The sequence below is a fragment of the Bos taurus genome, chromosome 15 (genome assembly GCF_002263795.3).
Source record: "Bos taurus isolate L1 Dominette 01449 registration number 42190680 breed Hereford chromosome 15, ARS-UCD2.0, whole genome shotgun sequence".
Lineage (NCBI taxonomy): Eukaryota > Metazoa > Chordata > Mammalia > Artiodactyla > Bovidae > Bos > Bos taurus.
Genome location: NC_037342.1, coordinates 53760960 through 53774580, shown reverse-complemented (window position 1 = coordinate 53774580; position 13621 = coordinate 53760960).

Here is a 13621-nt window from a genome sequence, read left to right as displayed (position 1 = left end):
AGTAAAAGCAAGTAGTCTACAGCACTCCATCCTAGCTTACTTTGCTTTAAGATCAAACATAGAAACAATTTCTCCAAGTATTCCATAACTCGATATCATAGGGAGAAAGGACTGCTCTTGGGACAGACCTTACACCAAATATTTGAAAAAAATGTTTCATGAGGTCAATTATTTCCTCTAATGTAAAAGTCCATACACCAAAAAAAAAAAAAAAAAAGAATTGAACACCTGCTATTCTCTACATTAATTTGTCTGTCTCTTGAGGACCTGTGGAAAATATATGACGTTTTGATGCCTTCCTCCCCCCAGGAAATGTTGATGTTGCTGCTGCTGCTGCTAAGTCACCTCAGTCATGTTCTACTCTGTGCGACCCCATAGACCGCAGCCCATCAGGCTCCCCCATCCCTGGGATTCTCCAGGCAAGAACACTGGAGTGGATTGCCATTTCCTTCTCCAATGCATGAAAGTGAAAAGTGAAAGTAAAGTCGCTCAGTCGTGCCTGACTCTTCGTGACCCCATGGACTGCAGCCCACCAGGTTCCTCTGTCCATGGGATTTTCCAGGCAAGAGTACTGGAGTGGGTTGCCATTGCCTTCTCTGAATGTTGATGTTACTGTGCATTCAAGAGCTTAGGATTGTATAGCCTCTGCCTCTTGCTCTCTGTTTTATGTCTCTGTCTCTCTCTCCTTGTTGTTACTTTTCCTGTCTTTAGCAGATATTGTTGAAACTTTTCCATATGCCACTTCTTCCTTTTCTCATGCCAGCAGACCTCCACTTTTGAGTAGATTCCATCTTCCTGCCCCAGGCTCTCCAGTTTCTGCCTATGCCAAGAGTGAAGGATGGTGATCCAAAGCATTCATGTGGTCTCATTCTCCTTGCCAGGGACTGATTAGGCATGTATCTAATTTGGGCAATTAGATATGAGTAGAAAGCTGCCAAGGACCTCTGGAAAAGGTTTCTCAGGCCAATAAAAAGATATATACGGTCCTTTTTTGCTCTTAGACATTATTGGATTCAGATGTGACGACTGGAAATGAATTAGTCCCTTACAACTATGAGGACAGGAGTGACACACTGAGGATGGCAGAGTTCTGAGCCACTGAATGAATGAATCAACGCTGTTGTGGTCTCAATGCAGAGCTTCTAGTTGTGGGAAATAGTATATTCCTCTAAGGTCATAACAGTTAAGGTTTGTTGTTATTTACAGCTGAAATATCCTAACAAAATTTCTTACAAGTTTCCCATGGATAGCTAAGAAATGAACACACTATCAAATTCTATTCAGTTTGTAATAACCATTCAGTTCAGTTCAGTTCAGTTGCTCAGTTGTGTCCTACTCTTTGCAACCCCATGGACCGCAGCACGCCAGGCTTCCCTGTTCATCACCAACTCCCGGAACTTGCTCAAACTCATGTTCATCGAGTCGGTGATGCCATCCAACCATCTCATCCTCCGTCGTCCCCTTCTACCGCCCTCAATCTTTCCCAGCATCAGAGTCTTTTCAAATGAGTCAGCTCTTCACATCAGGTGGCCAAAGTATTGGAGTTTCAGCTTCAACATCAGTCCTTCCAATGAACACCCAGGACCGATCTTCTTTAGGATGGACTGGTTGGATCTCCTTGCAGTTATTTTGAAGCAAATCTGGAGACCTCAATATTGTTTCATTAAGAAATACCTCTAAGATTAACAATTTTGTTCAAGATATACAGACTTGTAAATAGATAACAGAAAGAGCACTATCATACCTAAAAATGAATGACTCATTTCCACCAGTCATTTTATTTTATTTTTTGGCTGTGCCACATGGCTTATAGGATCTTAGTTCCCTGACCAGGGATCAAACCCATATCCCCTGCACTGAAAGGCAGATTCTTAACCACTTTTCTACCAGGGAAGTCCCTGAATAACTTATTATTACCATTATATACCCTGTCAATATTAAAATTTCCCAAGCTGTTTCATACCATATATATATATGTATATGTATATGTATGTATGTATATATATATATATATACACACACATACATCAGAGAAGGCAATGGTACCCCACTCCAGTACTCTTGCCTGGAAAATCCCATGGACAGAGGAGCCTGGTGGGCTGCAGTACATGGGGTTGCTAAGAGTCAGACATGACTGAGGGACTTCACTTTCACTTTCATGCACTAGAGAAGGAAATGGCAACCCACTCCAGTGTTCTTGCCTGGAGAATCCCAGGGATGGAGGAGCCTGGTGGGCTGCCGTCTATGGGGTCGCACAGAGTCGGACATGACTGAAGTGACTTAGCAACAGCAGCAGCAGCAGCATATACATACATACATATAGAGGGGGTAATTTCCAACATTTCATGTATGATTTTAATTTTGTTCATTTCCTTTACAGTTGAGTGCCTTGACTCCTTTAAGTTGTTTCATAATTTTGATGGCTGCTGCTGCGCTGCTGCGAAGTCGCTTCAGTCATGTCCAACTCTGTGCGACCCCATAGACAGCAGCCCACCAGGCTCCTCTGTCCCTCTGTCCCTTGCCTGTCTCCAGGCAAGAATACTGGAGTGGGTTGCCATTTTCTTCTCCAGTTTTGATGGCAAATTTATTTAAATCAGGATCAAACAAGTTACACAGATTGGATTTGAATGACATGTTTCTTAAGTTTGTTTTAATCTACAGTTTTCCCTCTCCCTGTTTTTTCCTTGTAATTTATTTGCTTCTCAAAAAAATAACATTTAAAATATCGATACCGGAAAAATTAGATTTTGTGGAAAAAATGACCACAAAACAAAATGCACAAAGGCAGAGGTTATGGAAACACTTGACATGCATGAAAACTTATGAATGAATCAAATCTTTGTTGTAAAATGTAAAGGGAAAATAATTTATTTTAGAACAATTTTAGACAAGATAAAAATAAGAGAGAAAACTAGGAAGAAATAGTATAAAATACAAAATTTATCGTGCCAATAAATTAATTTGATAGAATTTACTCCATAAAATATTTTCTTAATGAAAATTCATCATATTAACCTAATTCTGATGAGCTTCTTTACTCTCAAAATGTCTTCATGGTTGAAATAGTGGTGTTAAAATAGTAAAAAAATAATCAAGTCAGAATACTTAATATTTGTCTATGAGATATCCAAGTGAAAATACTTGATAGGATTGGGAGGCCAGAAGAGAGACAAAGGCTTGTGTCCTTGGTTGACAAACATGATCAATTAATTAATGATTGAAGCCACAGGAACATTAAAAAAAATCACCCAGGATAAATATGAAAATTAAGGGCTTCAGAGAGAACATGGATTTGAATAATGTACTGATAGAAGAAAAGCCAGCAATGCAGACAGCAAAGAATGTCAAATTGTAGAGGAAAAAAGTAGGAGAATGTGATATTTTGAATGCTATGGCAGCCTAAAGAATGTACCTCCAGACTTCCAACCACAGGGAAGGTAACTGATCAGGGTTCCCACTACCAGACTCTGTAATCTGCTGCTATGTTTGCCACAGAACCATTCTACGCATTGATCTAGATGTTGTCTAAAGCATGCTGATATGCTCATCAACTTTCCAGAAAACATGCTACAGTTTCTAAGAGGTTAAGATGATAAACCCCTAATTATACATTATATAGTTTGTAGATTATCAAGGTCTTGAGCCTCTATTTGCCACTTCTGCTAAATACCTACTGAATACCCATTCTTCTTTTTCCTTATCATTAGAAATTTGATTTCCCAGAAGTGACCAGGTGACATACTTCTAACCAATGAGATGTAAGGGGAAAGTCTACTGGGTAGCTGCTGCTGCTGCTAAGTCGCTTCAGTCATGTCCGACTCTGTGCGATCCCATAGACAGCAGCCCAACAGGCTCCCCCGTCCCTGGGATTCTTCAGGCAAGAACACTGGAGTGGGTTGCCATTTCCTTCTCCAATGCTTGAAAGTGAAAAGTGAAAGTGAAGTGGCTCAGTCGTGTCTGACTCCTAGCGACCCCATGGAGTGCAGCCCACCAGGCTCCTCCATCCATGGGATTTTCCAGGCAAGAGTACTGGAGTGGGGTGCCATTGCCGGTCATGGGAAAACAAGTGCTTTTCCTGTATTAAAAGAAGATGGGTGGGCTGACTTGACTGGCATACACTTTAAGCCCTTTACCTTTCACTCCTCATCTAGAATTCAGATACAATGATAAGGTGGTTTAGTGATCTTTTTAAAAATAGTCTCTTTTTTTTTAAGAGCAATTCTAGGTTCACAGTAAAATTAAGTGAAAGAGTCCGACACGAAGATACACAGATTTCCCCAATACCCCTGCCTCTATACACACATAGTCAGCCTCTCCAACTATCCACATCCCCCACCAGAGTAGTAATTTGTTACAACTGATGAACTTACACTGGCACATCTTACTCACCTAAAGTCTATAGTTTATATTACCTTTTACGCTTGGGGTTACGTATTCTATGAGTTTGGACAAATGTATTGTGACCTGTATCCACTGCTACAGTAGCATATGGAATGGTGTCACTGCCCCACAAATCCTTTGTTCTCTCATTCCTCTCTCCTCACTAACTCCTAACAAACAATAGTCTTTTTACTGTCTCCATAGTTCTGCATTTTGGAATCATACAACATTAGCCTTTTCAGATTGGCTTCTTTTGGCTTAAGTTTCCTCCATGTCTTTTCATGGGTTGATAGTTCATTTCTCAGGAGGGAAGAAGAGAGTTGACTCTTGGACAACACAGATTTGAATTGTTGTATAGCTTTGATTAGAAGGACCTTTGTTGGCAAAGTGAACAGTATGAAATCTGGGAGGTGGAAACACAAATATGGGGTTCAAGCATCTGTAGATTTTGGTAACTGTGGTTAGTCCTGGAATCAATCCCCTGCGAATATCGTGGGACAAGTGTACTATGTGGTCCAGATAATACAAGTGTTGTTATCCATTCACCTACTAAAGGACATCTTGTTTGCTTCTAAGGTTTGGCAGTTACGAATAAAGCTACTATAAACATCCATGTGCAGGTTTTTATGTAGGTATTAGTTTTCACCTCCTTTGGGTAAATACTAGGGAGTATAATTGCTGGATTTAATGGTAAGCATATGTTTAGCTTCATGAGTGAGTGAGTGAGTAAGTGAAGTCGCTCAGTCGTGTCCGACTCTTTGCGACTCCATGGACTGTAGCCTACCAGGCTCCTCCCTCCATGGGATTCTGATACTGCCAAAACTATCTTCCAAAGCAGCTGTACTATTTTTCATTCCTAACAGCACCGAATGAGAATTCCTGTTGTTCCACATCCTTGTCAGCATTTGGTATTGTCAGTGTTCTGAATTTTGGCCATTCTAATATGTGTGTAGTGGTATCTCAGCGTTGTTTTAATTTGCATTTTCATGATGACAAATTATGTGGAACATCTTTTCATTTGCTTGCTATCTGTGTATCTTCTTTGGTGAAATGTCTGTTAAGCTTTTTGGTCAATGTATATATTTATATATATTTTGGGGGTCCATTTTTTAGATTGGGTTGTCATTTTCCTATTGTTGAGTTTTAAGAATTCCTTGTGTGTTTTGAATAACAGTCCTTTATCAGTATGTCTTCTACAATTATTTTCTCCCAGTCTGTATGTTTTCTTTTCATTCTCTTAGCATTGTCTTTCACAGAGCAGAAATTTTGAATTTTAATGAAGTCCAGCTTATCAATTCTTTCCTTCAGGGATTGTGCCTTTGGTGTTATATCTAGAAAGCCATCACCAAACCAAGGTCATCTGTCATGGCAAGGTGTAGAGGGAAAGGAAATGTTGTGTAGTTCTAAGACTAGGTTGCTGTTGTTTAGTTGCTCAGTTGTGTTTGACTCTTTTGCGACCCTGTGGACTGTAGCTTGCCAGGCTCCTCTGTCCAGGGGATTTTCTGGGCAACAATACTGGAGTGGGTTGCCATTTCCTTCTCCAGGGGCTCTTTCTGATCCAGGGATCAAACCTGCATCTCCTTCTCCAGAAAGCTTAAACTAAGTCCTCAACTTATTAGATATTACTTTTCTATTGTGAGATAATATCCACCCAATAGACATTATTAGATATTCTTACAAGGCTTATAGCTGCAGGCGCTGGAATTCAAAAAGAATGTCCTTTTTGTTGTGCTTGTTACTTCAGTGGTATTTTTTCCATGGCAGTATGATAAAAGAGGCTTGATACTTGTCATTTTGATCTTTCAACATCCAAATATTCTTCTTTTTTTTTTTCAAATTTTATTTTATTTTTAAACTTTACAATATCGTATTAGTTTTGCCAAATATCGAAATGAATCCGCCACAGGTATACCTGTGTTCCCCATCCCGAACCCTCCTCCCTCCTCCCTCCCCATACACCTCCCTCTGGGTCGTCCCAGTGCACCAGTCCCAAGCATCCAGCATATTCTTCTTATGGTTGCTGTGGAGAAGGAAGGAGGGAAGGGATAGTTAGGGAGTTTGGAATGGATATGTACACACTACTATATTTAAAATGGATAATCAACAAGGACCTTCTGTATAACATATGGAATTCTGCTCAATGTTATGTAGCAGACTGGATGGGAGGGGAGTTTGGAGGACAATGGATACATGTATATATATGGCTGAATCCTTTTGCTGTTCACCTGAAACTGTCACAACACTGTTAATTGACTCTAAATAATAATGAAATAATGAAGTCGCTCAGTCGTGTCTGACTCTGCGACCCCGTGGACTGTAGCCCACCAGGCTCCTCTGCCCATGGGATTCTCCAGGCAAGAATACTGGAGTGGGTTGCCGTTTCCTTCTCTGTTGACTCTACCCCAGTACAAAATAAAAAGTTGTTTTTTTTAAAAAATAGTGAGATTTGTCTTATTTTATTAATTTTGCCTAACATGCCATATCCCCATTGCCTAACTCCTATTTATTCTTCAGTTCCAAGCTATGCTATAAAATGAAACCATTTATATCTGTTTGAAAGAGAAAATATTTAGGAATATGCTTAAGACTTGTAAGACCTCTACACTGAAAACTATATAATCTTGCTGGGAGAAATTAAAGAAACCTTTTAAAAATAAAGAGATACATCATTTTCATGAATTGGAAAACTCAGTATTGTTAAAATAACTATCCCCAAATTGATGTAGAGATTTAACACAATTCCAATCATAATCTCAGTAGGCTTTTTTGGGGGTAGAAATTTACAAGTTTACTCTAAAAATTACATGGAAATGCAAAGGATCTAGAAAACTCAAAGAATATTGAAAAATCAGGACAAAGTTGGAGGACTCAGGCTGCCTGTTTTCAAATTTTACTATGCATAGCTATTACTTCTCTTAGGATACCTTGCATGGCCCTTCCAGTCTGGGTTAATTGTTTTTCTTCTGTTCTTCTGTAGTATTCTGGACTACATTAAAGTCATTAAAGCACTTACCACAGTGCATTTCAATGATGTATTATTTGCTTATGTTCCCCACCTTAGGTTTCATAAGGGCATAGACCAGAATCTATCTGGTTTATCACTGAATCTGCGCCACCTGCAGAAGGGTGCCTGCACACTACAGACATGCAAGTATTTACTGCATTAAGTTGTACTTAAATAATTTTTATCAAAAAGTTAATATTTTAAAAGAAAATTCATAAAGATCATCTTTTGCTTGAGAACTATTCATACAACTAGCTAGGATTAGTTTATCTGGCTTAATTTTAAAAGACAGTAATATGGTAACACACTCCAGTATTCTTGCCTGGAGAATCCCATGGACAGAGAAGCCTGGTAGGCTACAGTCCATTGGGTCGCAAAAGAGTCAGACACGACTGAGCGACTTCACTCACTTAATATTACCATGGGGCTTCCCAGGTGGTGCTAGTGGTAAAGAACCTGCCTGCCAATGTAGGAAATGTAAGAGACGTGGGCTAGGTTGAGAAGATCTCCTGGAGGAGGTCATGGCAACCCACTCCAGTATTCTTTCCTGGAGAATCCCATGGACAGAGGAGCCTGGTGGGCTATGGTCCATAGGGCCACAAAGAGTCAGACATGACTGAAGCAACTTAACATGCATACAAGCACAATATTACCATGACAGAAATAAATAGATTAAGATCATGCAATTCAACTCAAAAAATTATACCAATCCTTTGGAAATTAAATGTCTTAAGCACGTACAATATATTGCTCAGTAATTGTACTCCCAAGAAGCTAGATGTATGAAATAATGTAAAAGGCAAAAACAGCTTTATGAACAAAACGTTCATTGCTATTGTTATTTATTATAGAAAAAATGGAGACAAGCTAAGAGTCACACAAAACGAGATTCATTTAAAAAAAATAATATGGCAGATCAACTTGATGTAATATTTTACAGCCAAAAGATGCTTATCAAAATAATATAATAGCTCTTAAAATGGGTTTTTTAAATTAACCTTCCTGCTATAACTAGGTAACAAAACTCAATTAATATTTTTCACCTTATTTTAAATCATGGGAGAAAGGTGACAAGCCAACAAGAAGTTACCAGGCCAAAAGTAAAGGAAAAAGAGAGGTTACGGTTGAAATGTAGCTTTTTTCCTGAAAGTATTTGTCAATCCTTAAAATTTTGCACCTGAAATTTAAAAAACCTTTTGGGCAAGAAAGAAAATAAACCTTAGAGCCTACAAAAGACTGAGAGTCTCAGGAGAAACTTCTCACAATATGTTGGGACTTCACACCCAGAGTAAAGATAAAGTAGGAGAAAAATATCTTACACAGAATGACACCCTAAGTAGGGTAGTAAGAGCACCAGAGAATTATAAGCCTTAACGTAGTTGAACTCAGGAACTTAGCGGAAGCAAATACAAATCCTCTCTAGATAAAAATACTTTCCTTGCTAGTCTAAACTTATTCACACAAATAGTTGGTCAAATATAATGTCCACACAAACACAAAACTCACAAAGAAACCAGACTCTATAATCAAGAACTAGGCAAAGGGAACTAATTCACAAAGATTTCAGATACTGAACAACAATGCTGACTATAGATAAAGGACATGAGTCTGAGTGAACTCCAGGAGTTGGTGATGGACAGGGAGGCCTGGCGTGCTGCGATTCATGGGGTGGCAAAGAGTCAGACACAACTGAGCGACTGAACTGAACTGAATATTCCATTATATAGGTTTACTATATTTTATTGGTCTATATATGGACATATGGGTTATTTCTGCCTTTTGGCTATTATGAATAATGCTGCTATAAACATTTATGTACAGTTTTTGTGTAGAAATAATAAACTGGACTTCTTCAAGACAAAAAACTTCTGTTCTTCAAAGAGTATCAAAAAGAATATGGAGAATTCCCTGGGAGTCCAGTGGTCAGGACCCCATGTCTCACTGCCAAGGTCCCAGTTTCAATTCCTGGTCGGGGAACTAAGATTCCACCAGTCATTGCCAATAAATAAATAAATAGGGATACTTAAAAATATATGTATGAAAAGACAACCCACAGAATGAAGGGGTATATTTGCAAATCATATATCTTATTTGGCTCAGGGGTTATGTCCAGAAACATAAAGAAAAGTTACAACTCAATAATTAAACAATTTTAAAAAATGGGCAAAAGATCTGACTAGACATTTCTCCCCAAAAGACAAATGGCCAACAAGTACATGAAAACACACTAAACATGATTAATCTATAGGGAAATGCAAGTAAAAACCACAATGAGAATCCATTTCACAGTCACTGAAATGTCTAGAATCTAACTGAGATAATAACAAGTGTTGGAAAATCTATGGAGAAACTGGAACCCCAATACATTGCTGGTGGTAATGTAAATGGTGCAGTTACTGTGGAAAACAGTCTGACTGTTTCTTAAATGATTAAACAAAGAAGTTAGCACATGATCTGGGAAATTCATTCTTAGGTATATACCAAAGGGAAATAAAAGCATTCTACACAAAAACTGTACATAAATGTTTATAGCAGCATTATTCATAATAGCCAAAAGGCAGAAATAACCCAAATGTCCATCAATGGATAAATGCTAACTTGCTTCAGTCGTGTCCGACCCTGTGCGACCCCACAGACAGCAGCCCACTAGGCTTCCCCGCCCCTGGGATTCTCCAGGCAAGAACACTGGAGTGGGTTGCCATTTCCTTCTCCAGTGCTGCTGCTACTGCTAAGTCACTTCAGTCGTGTCTGACTCTGTGCGACCCCATAGATAGCAGCCCACCAGGCTCCTCCGTCCCTGGGATTCTCCAGGCAAGAACACTGGAGTGGGTTGCCATTTCCTTCTCCAATGCATGAAAGTGAAAAGTGAAAGTGAAGTCACTGAGTCGTGTCCAACTCCTAGCAACCCCATGGACTGCAGCCTACCAGGCCCCTCCGTCCATGGGATTTGCCAGGCAAGAGTACAGGAGTGGGGTGCCATTGCCTTCTCCGAATGGATAAATAGACCAATAAAATATAGTAAACTTGAATATTCAGTTCAGTTCAGTCACTCAGTAGTGTCCGACTCTTTGTGACCGCATGAATCGCAGCACGCCAGGCCTCCCTGTCCATCACCAACTCCCGGAGTTTACCCAAACTCATGTCCATTGAGTTGGTGATCCCATCCAGCCATCTCATCCTCTGTCGTCCCCTTCTCCTCCTGCCCCCAATCCCTCCCAGCATCAGAGTCTTTTCCAATGAGTCAACTCTTCGAATCAGGTGGCCAAAGTATTGGAGTTTCAGCTTCAGCATCAGTCCTTCCAATGAACACCCAGGACTGATCTCCTTTAGGATGGACTGGTTGGATCTCCTTGCAGTCCAAGGGACTCTCAAGAGTCTTCTCCAACACCACAGTTCAAAAGCATCAATTCTTCGGCACTCAGCTTTCTTCACAGTCCAACTCTCACATCCATACATGACTACTGGAAAAACCATAGCCTTGACTAGATGGACCTTTGTTGGCAAAGTAATGTCTCTGCTTTTTAATATGTTATCTAGATTGGTCCTAACTTTCCTTCCAAGGAGTAAGTGTCTTTATTATTCAATTACAAAAAGGAATGAAACACTGATACATCTACAACATGGATGAACTTTGAAAACACTAGGCTAAGTGAAAGAAGTCAGTCACAAAAGACCCCATATTCTTTGATTCTATTTATATGAAATGTTCAGAACAGGGAAACCAATACAGAAAGTAGATTAGTGGTTGCTTAGGTCTGGGAGTGGGAGATAGGGCAACAGGATAGCTCAAGGTGATAAAAAATGTTCTAAAATTTACTGTGGGGATGTTTGTGAATAAAACAAAAAAAAACATTAAATTGTATACATTAAATAGGAAATTGTTTGGCATGTGAACTATATCGCAATGAAGGTGATTTAAAATCTGTAATGAGACACATCCTCATGGAATTCTACACTTCCATAAACCTAACAGGAAGTGCCTGCTTGGAGTTTGCACCCTAGGTTCTTTGCCTTGCTTCGTCCTAATCCTAGGCGTGCTCTGTATCTTTCCCCTTATACAAAGAAAACCACTTCTTATTTGTTGTTGTCGTATCCCTTGTCTCAGCAGAGGTTTTACATAAAGGAGCTACAAGTAGAAAGTTGCTTAGAAGATACTCATTTCCTTTCCTCCTCCCCCCCCCCCCCCGCTTTTTTTTAAATACAGCATTCACTAGAATTTATGACAAGCATCTTTGGGAACAATAAGAAAATATTTCTCTTTTCAGAGTGATCACAAGCAGAATGATAGATTTCTTCCGATTTTAAAGTTTTAACATAGGAGGGTAACAAGACCTGAGCTCCGTTTGGTGGCAGTGTTTCTAGGAACTGCTAGGATTTAGAGGGGATGGCCATGTGCCTAGACAGAAGCTTTGGGGTTTGTAGCCTCAGTCAAGTTTCCTGGCCATACCTGAACACTATGCAAGGGGAAAAAGCTGTTAGACTTCAAGACCACTATGACCCTGGACAGTATAGATGTTAGCAGAAACCTTGATGATCTAGAGCTATCTGCTCTTCCTCTTTCCCCAGTATCATTTAAAGCCTGGGCTGGAGATGAGAGACTCTGATATTGATGAAAATTTAATTTCTTGCTACCCTGACCAAAAGAGAACTTTGAGTATCTTAATTAGATTTTTTAAAACAATAAATAAAAGGTGTATATTAGGACCAAGAGAGAGATTCTCTTTCATAACCACAGAGTTGTCACATTTAGCAAATAAAAATACAGGATACCGGGCAAATTCCAACAGAAATGAAAGCTTCTGAGCTTCCCTGACTAGGAAAACTATTGTATTCCCTCTTCTGGACACACTTAGATACTGTTCTTGAATTTAATGAGTTCTGGATCCTCTTGTTTATCCTTCAAATCCTAAGCAACAAGTTGGAGATGCTGGGCAAAGTTTCTGGTAACTAGTTTATGTCTGTCATGATCTTGCTGATAAAAATGGGGACTAGTTGATTCTGGTATTGAATTAAAACTTGCATTTCTCCCATCCTTTATACTTGCCCTATACAGTTTCACCTCTTGAAAGTTCTGTTGACTCAGTAGTGTTTCTCAGAATTGAATTAGGGTTGTCTTATAAAAACCACTGCTTAATCACATTATATATATATATATATATATATATATATATATATATATATATATACACACACACACACACACACACACACACATCATCATCATCATCATCATTGGATCTTGTTAAAATGCAGATTCTGATTCAATAGAATTGGGATGGGGCTTGAAAAAAAATTTTTTTGGGGGGACTTCCCTGGTGGCTCAGACAGTAAAGCGTCTGTCTAGAATGTGGGAGACCCAGGTTTGAGCCCTGGGTTGGGAAGATCCCCTGCAGAAGGAAATGGCAATCCACTCCAGTACTGTTGCCTGGAAAATCCCATGGACAGAGGAGCCTGGTAGGCTACAGTCTATGGGGTCACAAAGAGTCAGACACAACTGAGTGATTTCACCTTCACTTGAAAATTTTTATTTCTTATTAAGCTCCAGAGGACTGATCCTCCTATCACACTTTGAGTAGCAAGATTATAACCACTTATGTCACAATCAATAGGTATTTGTTAAATATGCAAGTACCTAGGCCCTGTCCCAATGTACTGATTCAGAATCTCTAGGACACTGTCCCAGAGAACAAACTCCTAGGGAGACCCTGATCTCTACCGTTTTCTCTACTTACTAATTTTTTTCCTTTAAAGCCCATTACTAGTCCCTTCTGCCACTTGATGCTCTTACCGACTACCTCACACCCTAAATTCTTAACAGTTGTCTGTGGCAAGCACTTGCTGTTTATCATGAGCTCTTTTCTTGTATACATATGGTCTTCCCAGACAGATTTCATTCTTACTTTCATTTTTTATTTTTTGAAATGAACAATTTTATTATATATTTTCTCTTAGCCTCGGCCCCTAGCATAAAACTTTGCATAGAGTACATGTTTACTTAACGTTCATCGTGGACAATAATGGTGATGATAGTGAGTGATGAATTTTTCTCCAGGACTCATGTGTATTTCCCAGGCCTAGTGTGAATAAAGGAACCTGCTGATTATGTAAAGGAAATACTTAACTGACTAGCAAAAACTGTAATTCCCAACTATGGCACACTATTTTTCAGGGATGGGCAATACAATCCTTCTATACCTTGGTATTTGGGATTTTATTATGATAAATGGCATTTTTAAA